Raw genomic sequence first — 21574 nt, forward strand, 5'->3', positions numbered from 1 at the left:
GCACAAGTTGAGATCTCAGAGGTTTCTACCAGAGTGTGTATCTGGACTAGCTTGGGTTTGGATTGGATCTTGAGAGATCTTGGAGAAATGTTATTGTAATTACTATTGGATTTTCAAGTGTAATAAAATTTTCTTCATATTGTTGCATTCTTGGTTGTGATTTGGTATGGGTAGTGTGGCCCTTCATCAGTGGTATCAGAGTGTACCTTCATCAAGTGGTAATAGAGCAGTACTTCACTAGTGGTATTGAAGTGTACCTTCTTAAGTGGTATCAGAGTGGTACTTTCATCATATATTGATAGGTTAGCTTAACAACTAGGTAGGAGAATCTTTGGAGAAGGTGATTGAAAATCCTATGTATTAGGTGGGTTTAACAACCTATTGTAAATCCTTTAATAGGGTGACACTTCATGTAAAGTGTTTGTAAATCCTCTAACCAGGTCACTATTGACATAGTGTAAAGCCTTTAACAGGGTAGGCCTTTCATAGGGCAGACCATCAAAAGTGGTTGAGCATATTGCTGCAATAATTTTTGTGGGTATCATCCCCACTCCAATTTTATCTTCTTATTCCTGGAGGATTTCTGGGTTACCAAATCTCTTGTGTCATGTGTTGATGCATGCTTTTATTTCATGTTTTCTTATATGTCTACATGCATGTACTTTACTTTTAGTTATGTGTTAATGAGGGTTTAAAAAGGAAAAAACTAGTTATTTTTGATTCACACCCCCCCCCCCCCCCTCTCTCAGAAGTACTCTTCCCATTTGAAAATTCCAACACATTCTTGACCATGCCCACTTTCTTGAGCTTTATCATTCTAGTAATAATGCCAAAGATTGCTCTCATAATCATTTCCCTCTAAATTTTTCAAATAGTGGACACCATGAGACCAAATCCTATGTTGGTGATAGCCTTAGTGAACATGTGATTCAGAGCTTCATTTTTTCTTTGGAGATTATCAATGTAGTTCATAAAATTCTTTTCCATATCCTTCAACATAGTGTTCACCAAGTTAGGAGTAGCGTCCACCATGTCATTCTCCATAGCCTTACTAAGATTGTTCCCTTATTTTTTATCTTCCATTACCAAATCTACCTAAATATGAGGGTGCATGCACCAAGATGATGTGCAAAAAAGTGGACATAGTAGGAATAAAAAGTGAAAAGTGCACATAATGTGATTGCATTATGTCAACTTTTCATAAAATTAAAAAATGGGCTTGGCTCGTTACTGAGCTAGGAAAGTAATTTAGAAAAAACATCAAACTAAACATAACACAATCATATTTTTATTGATAAAAATAAAGTTTTGGTTTCCCATGGACTAGGCCTTTTTTTACACCCAAATTCATGGACAATGGAGGTAAAAGTCTAAAAAAATCATAAATGTGATCGTGTTTGGCTCCCTCAAACTTGAAGGCATCTTATTTACTAACAATCTTTGATGGCATCTCAACTAAAGGGTTAGTTATCATTGCTTTTGTTTTTTGTATTGTATGTTTTATTAGTCCTTGTCTTATCTATAAGATAGGGAACTAATGTTTTTAGTAGTGGTCCACCAATTAATTTGTATACCTCAAATCATCTTATCCTTAAAGCTCAAAAATGATTTATTTTTAAATTAATATTTACACATTAATTTATTTATTTTGATTGGCTAGCCCCCATTTTCCTAAGGGGTAAACTTGAATTTTTGATGAAAAAATTTCCAAAAATTAAATTCTAGAAACCTTCTTCCTTCCAAATCTGTAGAATGTTGTTGTTTGGCTTTCCTAAAGGATCAAATATCTTGATCCTATTTTATTACTTCCTATCAAGCAATCACCCCATGTTTATCCAGGCCTTAAAGAAAATTTGTGTAGAAGTATTATGATTGTAATCACAAATGAATCTATGAAAAAACACCATCAATTATATCCTAAGAAAATTGTAACCTATGAACATCATAACCCTTGTCACTTTGAGCAACAAAATTTGTGGCACCAACATTTTTGGATGGAAATTTTGAGAAATTTTTTAGGAGCTAGAAGGTAAAAGTGACAAAACCCTTTAGTAATAGAAAAGGCATCTATAGAGACAAAGACAAAAGCATCTTGCTTCAAAAGACATCAAGAAAGAACATAGCATCAATTAGTAGTAAGGCCCAATATTGCCTAGAATATTTCTTTCCATTAAGTGGGATTCCTAGATCTATCCTCCACCTTTGGCACATGAATGTGGTGGTATGATAGAGTCTGACCTATGCATGCATCATTTGTAGCATATAGTGTTTCGTATCGAGGGAACCTCTCATTGATGGCTTTGCTAAACCCCAATTTCCTCAGTCACTAGACTAGATTTTTCACAAGCAAATAATAGATTAACATAATGCCTAAGATACATAAGCTTTACAGTCATAAGTAGAGACATGACTTTCCTTTCAATCTCAACCAAATTTTGTATTTTGAGAATCTGTAAGCAATGAAGAGAGACATAAAGCCATAAAAGGATGGGAGGGTTTTTATATGAGGCTCTGGAAAAAAAAAATAGACTAAGAGAAATTTCAAATGTTCTGTAGAACATTTCATATCCAAAATTTGTTTATAATTTTTTTGTCTTTAGAAACTTAGCATTTGGTTTACAAGTATTGGTGACTTATCTTTGCACTAAAGGCTGGATCAAAGACAAGATAAATAGTGTGCTAAATCAGGTCTAAGCTTGAAAAATTTTAGCAGTATAGCCAAATTTTCACTAGTATAGCCAGTTGCACTCTCGAAGGCCACACACAAAAAGTAAAACATTAGGGCTTCAACTAGGGAAAAAAATTTTAAAAGTCACTCAGAATAAAATCTATTTTGGAAATAATTTTTTTAAAAAAAATGATTTATGTAGGCAAAATATTGTATGTTCATCTTTATCTTGTTAACTGGCATGCACTTAATCTATGGTACCCACATCTATTGTTTCAAAATATATCTTCTAATCCATAAGTTGTAAAATGCCTCTGACAAATATTAAATACAATCTTATCTATTACTTTTTCTGTACTTTTTTTTATTTTTAGAAAATATGATTATTGCCCAGGAAAATGTCTTATAACCAATAAAAAATTAGAGAATTGGTTGGGATAATTTCATTTAAAAATACATCCTCATAGTCTCTAACATTTTATTCTAACATCGAATCTAATCCTTCGGGACCCCTAGTATTTCTATTTTTTTGAAAGCCAAATCATATTCCTAAAGTTTCAAGTAGTGGATTTTTAAAATGATTTATCAAGACTAAACTCTTGTTTTTTGATTGGTCAAATTCTAGTTTTTAAATTGAAAAAATTAGATAAAATAAAAGGATAAGAAATTGATTTATATAGCTATAAGAATGTCTTGGATATTTTATGTAAACTTTTTCTACGTATCATTTTTCACTCATTCTCTATATTAGCGTTCACAAACCATGAGTTATTGTTTTTAGTCTCCTATCTTCTTTTGACAAGTGTAGCTACGAGTGTGAAAAAAATCATCATTCTAGAAAAGTTGTGGCTTTTGACTCTGTAGTTGTCTATTGGCATTGTTCAGATTTGAATTTTCATGCATGGAAAAATATTGAGCTATGCAAATTTGTTCTAAGAAATTTTTGTTAATGGAATGCAGGTTGTGTGCAATTTTTTTAAAGAAAATTTAAGATTTATATTCATAAAATTTTAATAGCCTACAATTTGCATTAAAAAAAATTTAGTATATTATTTAAGCTAAATAGAGTAAGATTTATATTTCAAGTTTCTTTGGCTTTATGGAAGAAATATATTTAATTTTAGTTATTACTTTCAAACCTTTGTTTTTTAATGTATCCATTTTCCCCTTTCTATGCTACAAGCTCTTAAATCTTTAAGAATTAGGCCTACCATTAAATGAGATTGAAATATGCAAATCAAAATAGAAAATGATTTAAAGAACAAATTTCCAAAATTATATATATTAAATTTATTGTTTAAAAATAAATTGATATTTAATATCATTTCTAAAATAGACATAATTAATATATTTATTTAATTTTATTGAAAGTAAATTATTCTCTTATATATATATATTTTTCCAATCCATAAAAAGATATATTTTATTCATATTTTATTTTTTTATATAATCTTTTATTTCAAACTCTTCTATCTACTAGCATGCATACATACATACATACATACATACATACATACATACATACATACATACATACATACATACATACATATATATATATATATATATATATAAAATAAGTCGAGAGATATCTTTCTTGAGGTGCCTATTTTCATAATTCCATAATTTTCACCATAATTTTCATCATCACATATTTATGGGAGTTTAAGAGGTGTGAGGAAATGATTCGAGACTCTTGATCTGCCTCATTTTTACTTCTGTTTCTTCTCTGTACTTTTCACAATTATAATTATAATTATATTTAGTCTATTTCTTTCTTTCTTTTTCTGACATATAAATGAATGTCAAAAGAATTTCAAAATGGAAAATGTTTACATTGAAGATTGTTGCCACTATAGAAAGCCTCTCAGCTTAAATATATATGTTTATAAATAACATTTGTTAAGAAAATTCTTAATGCTCTTTCTTATTAATTTATTAATTTACCTTAACATACTAATCATAGTTTTAGATTAATAAGAATCGAAAAATTAAATCTTACATTATATAAATTAAATGTAAATTTGAAATTAATTATTTCACTCTTTAGCACCAAAACCTCACACTTCAAGACATCCTACAAAATTTTCAAAACAATAATAGTGAAACAATTATAGCGAACTTATAGATACACAAAATTTAAACTAAAAACTATTTTTCTAAACAATTATTGACACCTACAACCAATACTATAACTCCAAAAGGTAGGGACTCTAGCTCACAAAGAGCTCTTGTTACTTTAGGTTTTTGTACTGATTTGTATTTTTAACAATCATTTAATAGTCAAATACATCTAGACCTAGTAAATGTAAAGGAAAAGGTTGCCTCCTATGGAAGAAGAAAACATTAACCCTAAAAAAACACCTCAAAATGAACCACAAAACTCTCAAGGGGAAGCCCCAAACATACAAAACCCTCAAATGATTGCCCCTCAGCAACCATCACCACATCCAAGGCCTCCACAAATCCTATTAGATCATGTGAACTCTAGTCAAGAAAACCTTGTTGATCATCTCATAAGAAAATAGTTCCAAGGATAGCTAATTTGGTCAGTAGATTGAGGTCTTCTAGTCTTGGCCACCACTGCACCCTAGCCGACACATTAGAAAAAATGGCCAGTAGTTCCAATGAGGTGACTAAATGGGGTCCATGGAGAGATAAATGTCTTGCATATTATGTGGATGGGTTATCTTGTGACAAAATGAAATTAAATTTTTTTTTTTAAAGTGACATATGTTCTCTTTTCACCAATCTTGAGACTAGTCTTGGCCTAGAGGAAACCACCCCTTGATTTGTTATTCATTGGTGTGCTCTGTTGAGATTGTGTGCATTGCACATATTGCATAATATTGTTATATTGTATTATATTATTTTATCATGTAATTTTGCACCTAGGAGCACTTAGATGGACGTGCAACATGTAAAGATTCCCATGGGATAGACTTGATGAGTTTTATTGTAACATTGTGATAATACTTGATGTAATTATTTAATTTTGAGAGAAAAGAATTAAATGTCCAATATTAAATGTGGGGTTAGTGGGTTAGGTATCACATGGTTTATGTAATACCACTTGGTGGTTTTGTGGGACCTACTACTATATAAGCAACCACAGGGGTAGTTGTTGATGTGAGAAGAGGAAAAGGCAAAAAGGAAAGAGTTGAGTGAGACAAGGTTGGATAGGTTAGCCAAGGGAGTATTTGTGAAGGTTAGAAGCATGGCATGGGATGTGTGGATTCATTCTTGTTCACATAGATTGTTTGGTTTGTGGCTATGGCTTTGAAGGCTTCCATGGTTGTATTGCAGTGGTTTTTTTATTGAATAATACATGATGATAGATTCTTTTGCAAGTTGGGTTTTTTCCCTCAATGAGGGTTTCCTAGGGTAAATCTTGTGTCACATTTTTTTGGGTAAGTTATCTATTCTCTTGCATGTGGATTTTAATTACATATTTATTTTAGATCTATTATGGGTTATGTGGAAATAGTTACATTTCTTGTTGAGATTTTCCTTACAAGTATACCCCAAAGAATTATGAAGTATGCTATGGTATGTACGAGGCTAGATATTGCACATGTAGTGGGAATTGTTAGTAGGTGTATGATTCATCCAGGAATTGAGCATTGGAATGTAGTAAAATGGATTCTCAAATATTTGAGAGGAACATCCAATAAGTGTCTACATTTGGGGACTCTACTATTGATTTATAGGGATATGTTGACTAAGATTTGGTAGGAGATATTGATACCAGGAAGAGTGCTACAGGTTATGTATTTACTATTGGTTGGTGCAGTAGTGAGCTAGGTTTCTCAATTGTAGAAGGTTAATGCTTTATCCACTATAGAGGAAAAGTATGTTGTTGCTACAAAAGCAACCAAGGAGATGATATAGCTTCAATTCTTCATGGAAGAATTGGACACCCATAGAGGGATAATTATTTGTTTACAGATAGCTAGAGTGTTATTCATCTTGTAAAATTTTTTACTCTACATTCAAAGTCAAAACACCTTCAGTTGCGATATCATTTCATTTGGTCAATTTTTTATGATGGACAATTAAAGCTAGACAAGAAACTTACATATAAAAATCCAATAGATATGTTTACCAAGGTAGTGACAAGGGAGAAGCTAAACTCCTCTTCAACTTCTATTGGACTTCTAGACTAAACAAAATAAAAGAACAACAAAATCTAGGGTGGTTTGATCTAGTGGGAGCTCCATGTGGTAGCGATGTTGCTACAAGATTAGTATCCAAGTGGGAGATTTTTGTTTAGTATGGAAATTAATCAATCCCCAACTAGGAGATTGTTAGTTTGTGGTGATTAATCAGGGAAGTATTATACGTACTTCATACTTCATATATATAAAAATTTGCCCCTATTTTATTGGGATTTTTGGGTTGACATGTTGTAATTAATTATAACCCTAAAGTGGCAAAAATACTTGTATAAATGTTCTTAGTGTTAGGGGTTTGTTATTATGTGTGATGCAATAATTATTTCTTTTGGTGGTATTGAGTTGTAAGGGATTATAGATTATAATTAGGTTGTAATCACTAGATCATAATAATAGTGAATTTGTTGTTTGGTGGACGTAACCTAGGGATTGGGTGAACCACATTAAATTTTGATGTCTTGTGTTCTCTTTTGTGTCATTCAATACTTTCTGATATTGTTTATATTTTCATGTAGTTGTTATTTATGTCTATGGTTTAATCCTAATATGCTTATAGGGGGGTCAAATCAGCTTTTTAAGATAGGTGGTATATGGTGTTTAACCAACCACCCTGTAATGATAATGAGGTGCCCTTATATTTTTTGAGAAAATTATATTATGAGTTTATCCTAGGTGAGAAGTAGAATTACTTTAACTTCTACCAATTCCAAGGTAGAGGGATGGGATCTATATAGGATAGACCCAAAGCTTGTAGAGTCACCTAGTTAGAGCAAATGAAGTGTCTAAAAAAAAAAACCTTTGATTCATGTTGTACTCCCCACAATTGTAAAGGAGCATATGGAATTATAGAATCTTCATGCAATAGCATCATTGACTGATGTCATCATTGAGAATGACACATAGCTAGCCCTAGGATGGGGTACATTATCCCCATCATCATTATACTCCACCAAAGTCATCCCAGTCCATGCCACCTCCTCCACCATTAGATATTTCATTTGGTTCAACCCCCCATCTTGTTGAGCATATGTATGTCAGTTACCATGGTTTGTGTGATGGGCTAGATACTGATGCAAATGAGGATGGATCAACATCTCATTCATGTATACATTGTGCAAGAATATGTCATGTATCTACTAGTAAGGGCATGGCCCTTACTGATGATTTGATAATGATGATCTTTTCTGGAGGGGCGATAGAGGTTTGTTTATTTGTGTTTTGACATGTTATTAGTTAATTTCACCTAAAATTGATAAATTGAGATAGATTTTTATTTAAATAAAAATAGATATTGATACATGATTTATGCATGTTGTAGGGTGTATTGGGTGATAGGAGAACACATCATAGTTTTTATTTGAGTAAATGTAGATGGATAGCTCAAACACTTGAGGTAAAGAAATAAATATTCACTAGAATAAAATAATACTTGTTTGTTTAAAAATATTAATTCTTAATAAATATGTATATTGATTTGGTATTTTATAGGGCTTGTCTACAAGTTAGGTATCCCAAATTGATGATGTGACATTATTAGCCATTGACTTTGGCTTACCAATTTTTGCAATATCATTTCTTAGACTCATTGTGTTTACATTCTTAATATAACTCATATAGTATCATATTTATTTCTCTTTTGTTATGATGCTTTTGTTAGGATACTCCATGTACCTCGAAGTCATTAGGAAAGATGAAGAAATCATTGAGGACACCCAACTTAAAAAAGGTAAATAAGTTCAATTCTACTATATTTGTAGAAATATATTATGATTGAAGATGATGAAATTTCTAGTCTATATTGATGAATGCGCCTAACTTGTTTATGGTAAATGCATGTAGAAACAAATGGGTCTTACAAAGCTAATGAATGCACTAGATGTTGCTAATATTTAGGAGAGGGAAGAGGTAATATTCTCATAAAAAAAATTAGTCACATTCTTTTTTGTTCAAAAATATTAGAAACTAGGTTCCCTTTTTACTAGATTTCATTTGTTATGACTTTTTACATAAGAAATAACCATAGCTACATCATCATCAGTGGTTCCTCTTGATACTACAAGACCACCATTAGTGGTATGCATTAGAACTCTATATACACAATTTAAACATATGCATTTAAATATTCAATTACATACATTTATTGAATTTTACTATTTTGTTCAAGTATATAACATATATTGCATTTTATCATATAGGTAAACATCACAATAGTTTCATCAACTGATGCACCTTCTACTACTACAACAGTCCCAGGTGCATTTTTGGTATGTATTTATTCTTTATTACATGTCTCTTGTATTTTTAGCATGTCTTAATTATAATTGATTGTGCATTAATTGTATTAACTTGTTACAACCCACATTATGAATGGTAGATTATCTTCCTATCCACTTTTCTAGGAGCCTTGCTTGCTTAGTTTGGAGCCCATTACCCTCATCATTTAGCCCTAGCATAGAAGAACGAGATGATGTAATCAACAATTCAACAATCAATGCAAATTACAATCCTCTATTTAGCTAATTTTATATTATTTTTGGATAACAGTTTTGACTTAGCATTTGAATTATTCTTGTACAAATGCAGACCAAGCCATGCAATACTATGAAGAAGCTTCATTTTGATGATCTTGTTTCATCATAGATCTTCATAGATGCATGTTATGTAGATACATCATTGCGGTCATTGAATGACCAATTTTTGTGCATATTTGACATTTGTAGTGTGCATATTGACCTTCATATAGGTGATGTCACATTTTGTAACTATGCTTTTGATCTGGTATATATGCTTTATTTTGACATGTACTCTCAATATTTGAGCATATTTTATTGGATATGAAACTTGATATTTGATATTATTTATTCATTATGAAAATGTGTGTTTTGTCAATGACTTTTAACAACAAGAGTGGTGGTCAAGGTTATGGATGCCATGTATTGTATTTAGTTTTAGATTTTCAATATGATTGTAATAATAATATATGTTAAAGGTTTAGATGCATAATAAAGAAGAAAAACTTAAAAATGAACAAGATGAGCTTGATAATGTTGAATAGATGAGCCAATGTCAAGATATATACTAGATGGATTTACTCTTACAACTAATCTTGATGAGACCAAAAAAAAAGAATAAATGTTGTGAGAGCTTTTCCTTTTTAATGGTTATATATTGTTATGTTCAGTGATGAAAATATATGGTTATTAATTTGGTTGTTGAAGATATAGACCTTGATATGTAGGAAGTCTTCACTGTCACAAATGAGCTTGATAATGTTGAATTGACAAACCAACTTAAGGATATACTAGATGGATTTAGTCCTATAACTGATCTTGATGACACAAAGATAAAATATTGTGAGATTTTTTCCTTGTTAATGGTTATATATTGTTATGCTCATTGATGAAGATATATGGTTATAAATGTGGTAGTTGAAGACATAGACCTCTATATGCAGGAAGGCTTTACCATCACAAATGAGCTTGATAATGTTGAATTGATGAACCAATGTCAAGATATACCTAATGGATTTAGTCTTACAACTTATCTTGATCACACAAATAAAAATCAAAGATAAAATTTTATGAGAGCATCAATTTTACTATTTTTTTAGCTTTGAATGGGAAAGTGAACCCTAAGGACATCCTTTTTTTGGCCACAGAGTGTCCAGAACAATTGTGAGCAACATGCACTGAAGTGTCTCCAAGGTACAATAAGCACGTTTCACTCACCATCTTCTAATGGTCATATATCAGAGCTTGTGAGGGATATAGAAAAATTGTGAGATGATACATGACCATATTGAAGAACCCTATAGTAACATATCTCATTTCTAAGAGATTCCAAATAGATTTGATTTGGCACAACATTCTGACTTGATGCCAAAACTTGTAGTGTTGCTTAGTAAATTGGAGCAACACATCATATCTTTCCAACTATCCATTGTGGCATTGATTTGGCTATTGTGTTAGCTCTGTATGGGTAGATGAACCCTAGGGACACCCTTTTCTTTTTCATAGTGTGTCCATAAAAATCATGACCACCATGAACTAAAGTTTCTCCAAGGTGCACTAAGAAAGTTCCAGTAGTCATCTTCTAATGGTCATTTTTCAGATCTTGTGAGGGCTATTGAATTTTTTTTAGATGGTACATGATTGTGTTGATGAACCCTATAGTAACTTGTCTAATTTTTGAGACAATCCAAATGGATTTGATTTGGCACAACATTCTCGCTTGATGCCAAAACTTGTAGTGTTGCATACTGAATTGGAGAAACACTACATATTTTTCCAACCATCCATCATGACATCAATTTAAATATTCTATTAGCTTTGGATGGGAGGAAAAACCCTAGGAACACCCTTTTTTTGGCTACAGAGTGTCCAAAACAATCATGACCATCATGTATTGAAGTGTCTCTAAGCTGCACTAAGCATGTTTCATCTAACATTTTCTAATGGTCATATCTCAAAGCTCATAAGGGATCTAGAAAAAATACTAGATAGTACATGATCCTGTTGATGAAACCTAAAGTAACATATCTCAATTTTGAGAGATTCAAAATGGATTTGATTTAGCACCACATTCTCACTTGACATCAAAACTTGCAGTGTTTCTTTGTGAATTGGAGAAACACTACATATGTTTCCAACCATCCATTGTAGCATCAATTTGATTGTTCTTCTATCTCTAAATAGGTGGGTGAACCCTAGGAACACTCTTTTTTGGTTGTAAAGTGTCTAGAACAATATTGACCACCATGAACTAAAGTGTCACCAAGTTGCACTAAGCACATTTTAGTTGACATCTTCTAATGGCCATATCTCACATCTAGTGAGGGCTATAAATAAATTACTAGATGGTGGATGAACGGGTTGATGAACCCTATATTAACCCATCTTAGTTATGAGAGATTCCAAATAGATTTGATTTGGCACACCATTCTTGCTTGATACTAAAACTTGTAGTGTTGCTTAGTGAATTGGAGCAACACTGAATATCTTTCCAACCATCCATCATGGCATCAATTTGACTATTCTATTGGCTCTGGATGGTTGGGTGAACCCTAAGCACACCCTTGTTTTAGTCATGGAGTCTCCATAAAAATCATGGCAACCATACACAGAGGTGTCTCCAAGGTGCACTAAGCACATTTCAACTTCCATCTTCTAATATTCATACCTTAGAGCTCATGAGGGATATAGAAATTTTTTCAAATGGTACATGATAGTGTTGATGAATCCTATAGTACCCTATCTCAGTTCTAAGATATTCTTAATGGATTTGATTTGGTACAATATTCTTGCTTGATGCCAAGACTTGTAGTGTTTCTTAGTGAATTGGAGAAACGCTACCTATCTTTCTAACCATCCATTGTGGAATTAATTAAACTATTATTTTAGCTTTGAATGGGTGGGTGAACCCTAGGGACACCCTTATTTTAGTCACAGAGTGTGTAGAACAATCACAACCACCATGTGCAAAAATATCTCTGAAAGTGCACTAAGTACATTTCAACAACCATCTTCTAATGGTCATATCTTAGAGCTCATGAGGGATATAGACAAACTTATAGATGGTACATAACTATGTTGATGAACCCTATGATAACATATCTCAGTTCTAAGATACTCCAAATGGATTTGATTTGGCACAACATTCTCGCTTGATGCTAAAATTTGGAGTCATTCATTGTATGTGACTTGGTAGTCACATAATCTTGTTGTTGATTTCCAATTTGGTTTGCAACATCTTCATTAGTAGGCATACCTTCATAAAAGTATATAAATGATTTGTACTCTTTAGGTTTCTTCATATTTTTAGCCTCATTCACCTCTATATATTCATCAAACTTTACATTTGCACTTTCCACAACTTTGTTAGTGTTAGTATTTATATACTTATAAGCTTTACTTCTTGTGGAATAGCCAAGGAATATACCTTCTTCACTTTTAGCATCTAATTTACCATTCCTAAAATCCTTAAGAATGTAGCACTTTCTTCCAAATACCTTAAAATATTTCACATTAGGTGAGTATCCATAACATAATTCAAAAGATGTTGAATGAGTACCTTTCCTAACTTGTACATGGTTCAAGGCATAGACAGTTATATGTACAACTTCTCTCCAGTATTTCAAAGAAACATTCTTCTCCATCATGAGTGTTCTAGCACAGTCCATTACAAATATATTCCTCATTTAAGCAAATTCCATTTTGTGGAGGGGTTCTAGATGTAGAAGTTTGTCTTTTGATTCCTCTATCATTACAGAACATATCAAACTTATTTAATGTAAATTCTCCACCTCTGTTAGATCTCAAACATTTCAAGTTTTTTCCTATCTCCTTTTCAACTCTAACTTATAAGTACTACTTAAAAATTTGGAAACCATCGTATTTTTGTATCAAAAACATAACTGTCATCATCTTAGAATAATCATCAACAAATAAGATAATGAACTTGTAACCTTTGTAGCTTTGCACATCATTTGGTCCACACAAATCAATATGAACTATTTCTAGAATTTCTTTAGAGGTGTGAGTCTTAATTTTAAAACTAGGTTTTGTCATCCTACCTAATTGACATTGTTTGCAAATCATATTGTCAAGTTTCTTTAGTTTAGGAAAACCTATCAATCTTTTCATGTTATTGATACTCACTAAGTTATAAAAGTTAACATGGCATAGCCTCTTATGCCATAGCCACACAACATCAAATTCTACAACAATACAAGTAGCATCATTCATATCAAGATTAAATAGATTATCTCTAGTCTAATCACATTTTCCAATTAGTTTCTCATTAGTTTCATAGATCTTTGCTATCTTTTTCTCAAACTCAACTTTGCAACTTGGACTATTTAGTTGTGACAAACTCAACAAGTTATAGCTAAGTCCTTATACATAATAAGCATTATCACACATGATCTTTTTTTTCTGAGTTTTATTGATCCTTTACCTTTTATCAAACATGGTGCATCATTACCAAACCTCACACTATTTTCATCATAATAATCAAGGGTAATGAACTTACTTTTATCTCCAATCACGCAATGTGAACACCCACTATCAATGATCCATCTATCACTCTTTCTCGCATAAGATACTAGTGAAATTGCCTCATCAGAATCAGAATCATCCTTCATTGTAACATACACCACTTCATCATCATAGTCATCAAATCCATCTTTAGTTTCCTCCTTAGCAATGTAGTAAGACTTCTTTCCATTATCTTTGTAATCTTTGTCATCCTTGTCTCTTTTGCTTATGTATTTGTCTCCACTTCTATTTTTCTTCTTCTCTATACATCTAATAGCAATATGACCAACCTCATTGTAATTAAAGCACATGATAGATAACTTACCTTTGAATTTTCCTTTTCCTTTATAAAATCTTCTTGTCAACAATACTTCAATTTGTTCCATATCCTCCTCATTTGTATCACTATCACTAGAGACACATTTTACCTTTTTCTTTTTCTCTTTAGGTTCCTTTAATGATAGTTTAGCTTTGAAAGCAGATTCAACATTCGTAGATTTGAAGTTATCAAAATTAGAGAGTTCTAAGGCAACAAGCCTACCTACCAAACCTTCAAGGGATAGATTAGTATTAGGTATACATCCTAGTTCTTGTATGGAAAAAAATCTAATAGCATAGATGGGGAGAAGTATCCTCAATACTTTTCTCAATACAATATCATCATGAATGATACCATTATCTCCTCTAATAGCATTAACAACATCTTTTATTTTAGAGCAGTATTGAATAATGTTCTCAACTTCTTGCATTCTCATGTCATCAGACTTATCTCTTAGACTTTTAGATTTGGCTCTCAACACATTTTTGTTTCCTCCATAGATTATGTGAAGAGTATCCCACATCTTCTTTGCACTATCACAATCTTTGATGTCATCAAACTCAGAGTAACTTAGGACAAAGGAAATCTCCAACATTTCTTGATTGTGTTCTTTCTTTTTTTTAGGTCATTAGTAGTTTGGCTCTAGTGAGGTCAACATGCTTAGTGGTGATGGTAGGTTGAGCATGGTCTCCAAGACCTCTTAGGTGTAGCTTCATCAAAATTTTCCATGTAGAAATGTTTTCCTTGTTAAGCTTGGGGACTTCTCTTTTAGACATCTCTGATCTTTTTCTTTTGAAACTTTCAAAGTGATCCTCTTAAGAACTATGGCTATGATACCTATTGTTATAATTCTTTAGAATAACAAAGAGGGGGTGAATCAGTTATACAAGATCTAGATGTACAAATAAGAATTTTCAATTCTTAGTAGACCCATATCCATAAAACCTTATCATGCATGCATCCATTAGATCATACAATACTTAAACTTTGTAGGTTACTGTCCTAGGTCAAAACAACTTTGCAAAAATGTAGTCATGAAATACCATAAGAATATTCACACAATTTGACACAAGGATTTTACATAGAAACCCAATTTGGGAAAAAGTACCAGTAACATGCTACCAATTCTCACTCTTCTAAAGTGATTCCATGTGAAAGGCCAACCCTATTAAAGGTTACAATACACACTATTAAATGTGACCCAATTAAAATATTTCAATCACCCTATTAGGAGTGAGCCTTGTTAGAGGACTTTAGACCATTCCATTAGAATGGCACCTAGTTAAAGGATTTACAAATGATTGTTAGGTCAAGCTTAATCCAAAGTATTTATCCTAGAGTAATAAAATGATTAGAAAAAAATAGTAAGGCTTGATCTTTATCTGATAACAAATTACAACTAACTTGTAGATTACAAATCTCTATTTCATTCTTCCATTCTTCTTGGAATTCATACTCTTGGGCTCTTATAAATTGTTCACCCTTCAAGCATTCATACTCTTAAGTTGAACTTGCTTGGCACACTAATTGCAGTCACCTCTATTCAACCACTAAATTAAATAATGCCCTAGACTCCTTGTCTTCCTTAGGCTCTTGGACATGTCAACATTTGCTTCTGACTAAATATCTATATAAATAGAGAATTTAGATATTTTTCTACTTAACCACAATCATCCATTTTAGGGTTAGGTAGGATAGGTAGGATTCAATGAGTCTACCCACTTTTCCATTTAGTTCCTCTAGAAACTTCTTCTATAATCTTCCTTGAATTTTGTGTCACCAGCTCATCATAGCTATCTTCCACACACTTCACATAATTCAAGAAAACAAAATAGTCAACTTAGATTCATGAAATCTTTGATTTAACACTAATTTTTGTCACTCAATATCTATACTGTTCTATCACTTAACCAACTCTAGTTCACTCAACAACTCCTTGTCTTCCTTAGATTCTTGGACATGACAACCTTTGCTTTTAACTAGCTATCTCTATAAATAGAGAATTTATATCTTTTTCCAATTAACCACAATCGTCCCTTTTAGGTTTAGGTAGGATTCAATGAATTTACCCACTTTTCCATTTGGTTCCTCTAGAAATTTCTTCTACAATCTTCCTTGAATTCACCTCAAAATGTTTTACCTTGAATTTTATGCCACCATCTCATCATAGTTATCGTCCACACCCTTCACATAATTCAAGAAAACAAAATAGTTAGCTTAGATTTGTGAAATCTTCAATTTAACACTTTTTGTTTTCACTTAGCATCTAAATTGTTTTGTCGCTTGACCAACACTAGTTCACTCGACAAATACTAAATTTTACTGATGCTCGACACCAACTAAAATTTACTTAGCATATACTAACAATCACTCATCTTGCACTATTTTCCATCTTTGCTTGGTACCTCTTGCTTTTCACATGGCTTCTACTAATTTCTACTCAGCTTACACTAACTGCTCGACAAGGCTTGGCAAACACTTTTCATACTTGATCTTCTTCTAGTCTTAACTTGATTAATCTTTCATTTCAAACTTTAAGTAGATAAACAATATGCTATAGTATCAATATCTTACTTGGTCTTAGTGCTTCTTTTACATACCAAATAACTCAACCTTTTTCTAGGTGCTATTGTCATCTCCTCTTTTCAAATCCTCTCCATCAATCAATTGAATCATAGCTTTTAGACCAAAAAAATAATTGTCTCACTAGCAAGTAGCAGGTTTCACATCTTTGACAAAATAATGATTATTTCATTATAGGTTCTTCACTTCAAGACAATCTTATATCAACAGTTTTTGTATGAACAAGGTGAGTTCCTAGAAAGGTGGGATAACTATCTTAGCACAGTAATCTTAGTAGGCTAAAGATATAATTAATATTAACATTATATTGGTCACTCCTTGCAAAGTGACTTTCTCAAAAGGAAACACTATTGTATGCCTAATCAGAAAACCTTTTTAACTACAGTGAAAAAGTTGTGGGTACCATCCCCACCATAATTTTCCCCTCTGACCAAGGTTTTTCTATGATATCAAAATATTTGTATTACGTGTGAATGAATTTTTGAATTTTTATTTAATTTAATGCATATTAAGTGTTATATGAATTTTTAATGGTTAAATGATTATGCTATCAATTATATCTTGGTTATTGGACTAATGTAGAATCAAACTATCACTTAAATAATGAAAAGTGTAAATTTTACTCAAGTATTGATTCACCCCCAACCCCCAAATACTTAAAATTTCCTATCTTTAATTAATAGGTTTCCTTATGATAAGCTAGAAACCTCTGACAACCAAGGTAATGGGAAAAGATGCACTAGTAAAGGACAAAACGAAGGGTTATCCCCATTGGAAATGTTGTTACTCAAGGAGGTAAACAGATAGAAAAGAACATTGATTTTATTTGCATTCCTAAGAAGATTAAGAAAATGGAGGTGATACCCTTAGAAATTGTTACCACCCAAAAAAAATATTAAGTGAAAATCTAGCATCTCTATCAAAAATAAAGTTTGCACATATTTGGAATATGTAGAAGATTTTAAAAAATGTATGAAAGATTTATTTCTTATCCTTGTAGATTCTTTGGATTACTATTATGTAGTGAATTGTTTGTCAATCATTTTAAGAATAGTTTTTCATTTCAATAAAGACATTAGATTTTTCATTAGTGGTTCCCCTCCAGAACCTAGGAGAAAAAATTAACACAAAGGGAAAATAAGTCATCGCTATAATTTCAAAAGAAAAGGAGAAGAAAGAAGAGATCCCATCTAGATCTGACTGTGTCAGGTTAGATGAAACTCATTCTATGTTGGACAAGGGTGATACAAAAAGGGTTGGTTAGAAGTGGTGTACATGTTCTCTAGTCACAAGGCCTAGAATTGAAGATGCTTTAGTTGATTATCTTCTCAAAATGGTTGTTTATATTTCTCTATTCTAAAGATTTTTTTGAAGGTTTCTTAGAAAGGGTTTGAAGGACATAAGATCAAACTATGATTGAGAGAATATATCTTGATGCTAAAAAAAATTCAAACACATTAGTAAGAAAAAAGAATGTATCAAAGAGATGTATGACATCTATAGACATATTTTATGTTGGCCTACTATTTTTTGATTATTTTAGAAGAAAATTTGAATATGTTGAATCCAAAATAAATTTTATTAGGAAGTGTTTTAAAATTTTCAAAAATAAATATGGAAGAGAGAGAAAGGGAGAGAGAGAGAGAGAGAGAGAGAGAGAGAGAGAGAGAGAGAGAGAGAGAGAGAGAGAGAGGCGTAATAATGTAAATTTTACACCCTCATGTAGAATACAATTTTTGTGTTTTTTTTCCTTTAGATTAAGAAAAAAAACTCTAGTATCTCATCATCCTTTTCATTTTCCAACTCATCATCCTACTTAGCATCCCCTCAATAAAGTCCTACCAATATTTGGACATGTGTGCACTGCAAAGAAGTTTGTATGACACACTCTCATCTATGAATATGTAGACATGAAAAGGGTGATTTGAAAATTATGAATACATAATTCTACTTTGTAACACTTTGAAATTATGTCTTCCCCTATATGGATTCCATTCAAGTCTATCATATACCCTCTTTTCATTCTCATTCAATCTTCTTCTTCAATCATTTTTTAATCTTCTTTGAAATTCTCACTTGAATTCTAAAGATTCTTGAAGTTGTCTTACAAAATTTATACCACACATTTTGCACTCTTTTGGCTTTCTACACAACATTTGTTACAGTTCCACCATTATCAATTCATCAATATCTCATATTGGGCTTCATCTCATGTAACTAAGTTGTCTATGTCAACTTAGGGAGTTATCTTCTTAAAATGGTTGTCTTTGAGAACTTTATTTATTTTGTATATTTTTGTTCTTATTTCAATACATTTATCTATTAATAGGTTTTTATTGTGGCTAACAATTGTCCATGGTGGTGGAAACACCAAAGTGGGGGTTTTACTAAGGCAAGTCTCTTTATAACCACAACCATTATCTCTATCTAATTATGTGTAGGTTTGTTGTCACTCATACAAAGGCCTTATTTTGTCTTGCATCATCAACTATTGAACCAAGTTTCTTTTTCCCATCCCACTCTCTTTCATTTTGTGTAATCATAAAATGAACACAATATAGCTAGTTTGTCATTTTATTAGATCAGCTTTATCACATAGTTATAAACTATTAAAATAGTTATTATTCCCTTTTTTGTGCTTTAGAACTACTTCTATTCAATTTCTTTACATTCTACTTACTTTTATTTATCTTACTCTCATAGCTTTATATTGTATTAGTCACCTCTTTATTCTATTTAACTCATTTGTACTCTATCCTTGTGAGACACTAGTGTGGTTGGTTTTTGTCCATCAGTTCTATTGTAGTCCTCTAAGTTGCACTTATGTATGAGGCAATAATCTCATATAACTTAGGTTTTTATCATTTTAACCAATTCTTGTATTTCTCATAACTAGAATACCTTAGTCATTCTTTCTATTTGACCTATCTATGTTTAATCAATTTAATCACATTTGGATACTTGCACATATATACTTAATTAGGACTTAACTAATCTAATGGTCATCTAAACATCTAGAAAATCACATCAAGAAGCTTCATTCATCTTGTATCTGATTTGAATCTTACCTAGAAGCACAAGGTGGTACAAGGAAATTGTATATCCCTTGTGGTTTTAACTAGCCTTATGGTAGATGCATTATTTTCTTCCCCACAGTTGATGAGTTGCAAATTAGTTTTGGTCTACTCAGAGATAGAGGGAATATCTTATTATAAATTTTTGGTTCATTAAAGATTTTGTTGAAGTATCATTAGATTGTCTCTTTAATTTACATTTTTATTGTCTCTTTCATTTACATAATTTTAGATTCTCTCTTTAATTTACATTTTTATATAGAAAACTATGAACAAAAGTAGCCATCTCTCAATCAACTTTTTATATCATCTTCATTTTATTTTCTAATTTTACTTGATATTTTGTGTGATAGAATGATTTTTGTAGAGAATATTTAGAAGAAGATTCTTCTAATAGTTAAAAAAAGGTATAAGAAAATTTCTCTTGTAAAAGGTGTAATTTTTACTTTATTTCTTAAGAATATTCTTGTTTGGCACTTTTCCTTTGATGGAAAAGGCATAATGTATATATAAAAAAAACAAAAAGAATTTCTTGGAAAAGGGGGAGTTTTTGGTATACAAATTTGGGTCCAATTACCAAAAAAGTAAAATAACTTTATAAAGAGACGTTTCAATAAATCCTACACTTTTTAATGATTTATTTGATAAACTATAAAAAAACCTTTTTGTGGATCTTTAAGTCAAATTTAATAAAAATATATCTTTGAATAATTTCATATTATGTATTTTATATTTATTAAAATTAATCATCAACATGAGATAAATCAAAAAAAATTCTTCTCTACTTATGAAGCAAAAATGCCAAACTACTATAGACCTGTGAAAAATTTAGGGCAGACTCTTCCTCAAAAGAAGAAGAAAAACCCTTGGAGTTCATTTCCTAATGGTAATCAATGGCAGAATACATCTATTGACATAGACCAAAGATGGTTTCATAAGGATGCCCAAGACTCACATAATGCTAGATTCACAGTATTAACTGCAAACAAATTTGTGGTCTGGGAAAAACCTACACATGATATCCTCAGTCAACAACGGAAATGAAGGACTCAAACCCATCAAAAAGAAATCAATTACTTGGAAGCCATTCTCGAAATCCCTCCCACATGTGCAAACCTACCAGGCACTCACATTCATCAATCTTTCTTCACAATTAAACATTTAAACAATAAATTTAGGGTCTTCAACCTAACAAAGTATGTGCATCCTAAGCTGCATAAGCCTTCTTCCATATCAATTGGCCATTCTCACCCTGCGACGCCCCAACCAAGAAGCTCAAAGAATCAGTCTCCATCTAATTCAAAACCCCCAACTTCTTACATCCCTCCACATCGTCGACAAGCAACCTCAAACATTTCCCCCCCATCAAACCCTAAATTATCTTCTAGTTTGATTTCCCTAGTTAAACCCTCAGACAAGCCCATTAAGATTTCCATTAAAGAAGTTGAATACACCTCGAGTGAGTGTCTTAAGGGAGGAATTTTCACAATTTGGAATGGCCCTTTGAAATATTTTCCTCTTTTATCCAACTGGCTGGAGGAAAACTACAAGGACCAGGTAAGTATTTTTCACTATTCTGATAGAATTCTTTATTGACAATGTGAAGAAGAATTTGTTAAAAAAGAATTTATTTTAGCCTCTAAGTGTTTTTTCAATGGTCATAGCATCAAATTCATAGGTTGGTCTCATGATTTTTGTATAGAAAAGTTATAATATATGAT

The sequence above is a fragment of the Cupressus sempervirens genome, chromosome 2 (genome assembly GCF_028749045.1).
Source record: "Cupressus sempervirens isolate cs-2001-9-10 chromosome 2, ASM2874904v1, whole genome shotgun sequence".
Classification (NCBI taxonomy): Eukaryota; Viridiplantae; Streptophyta; class Pinopsida; order Cupressales; family Cupressaceae; genus Cupressus; species Cupressus sempervirens.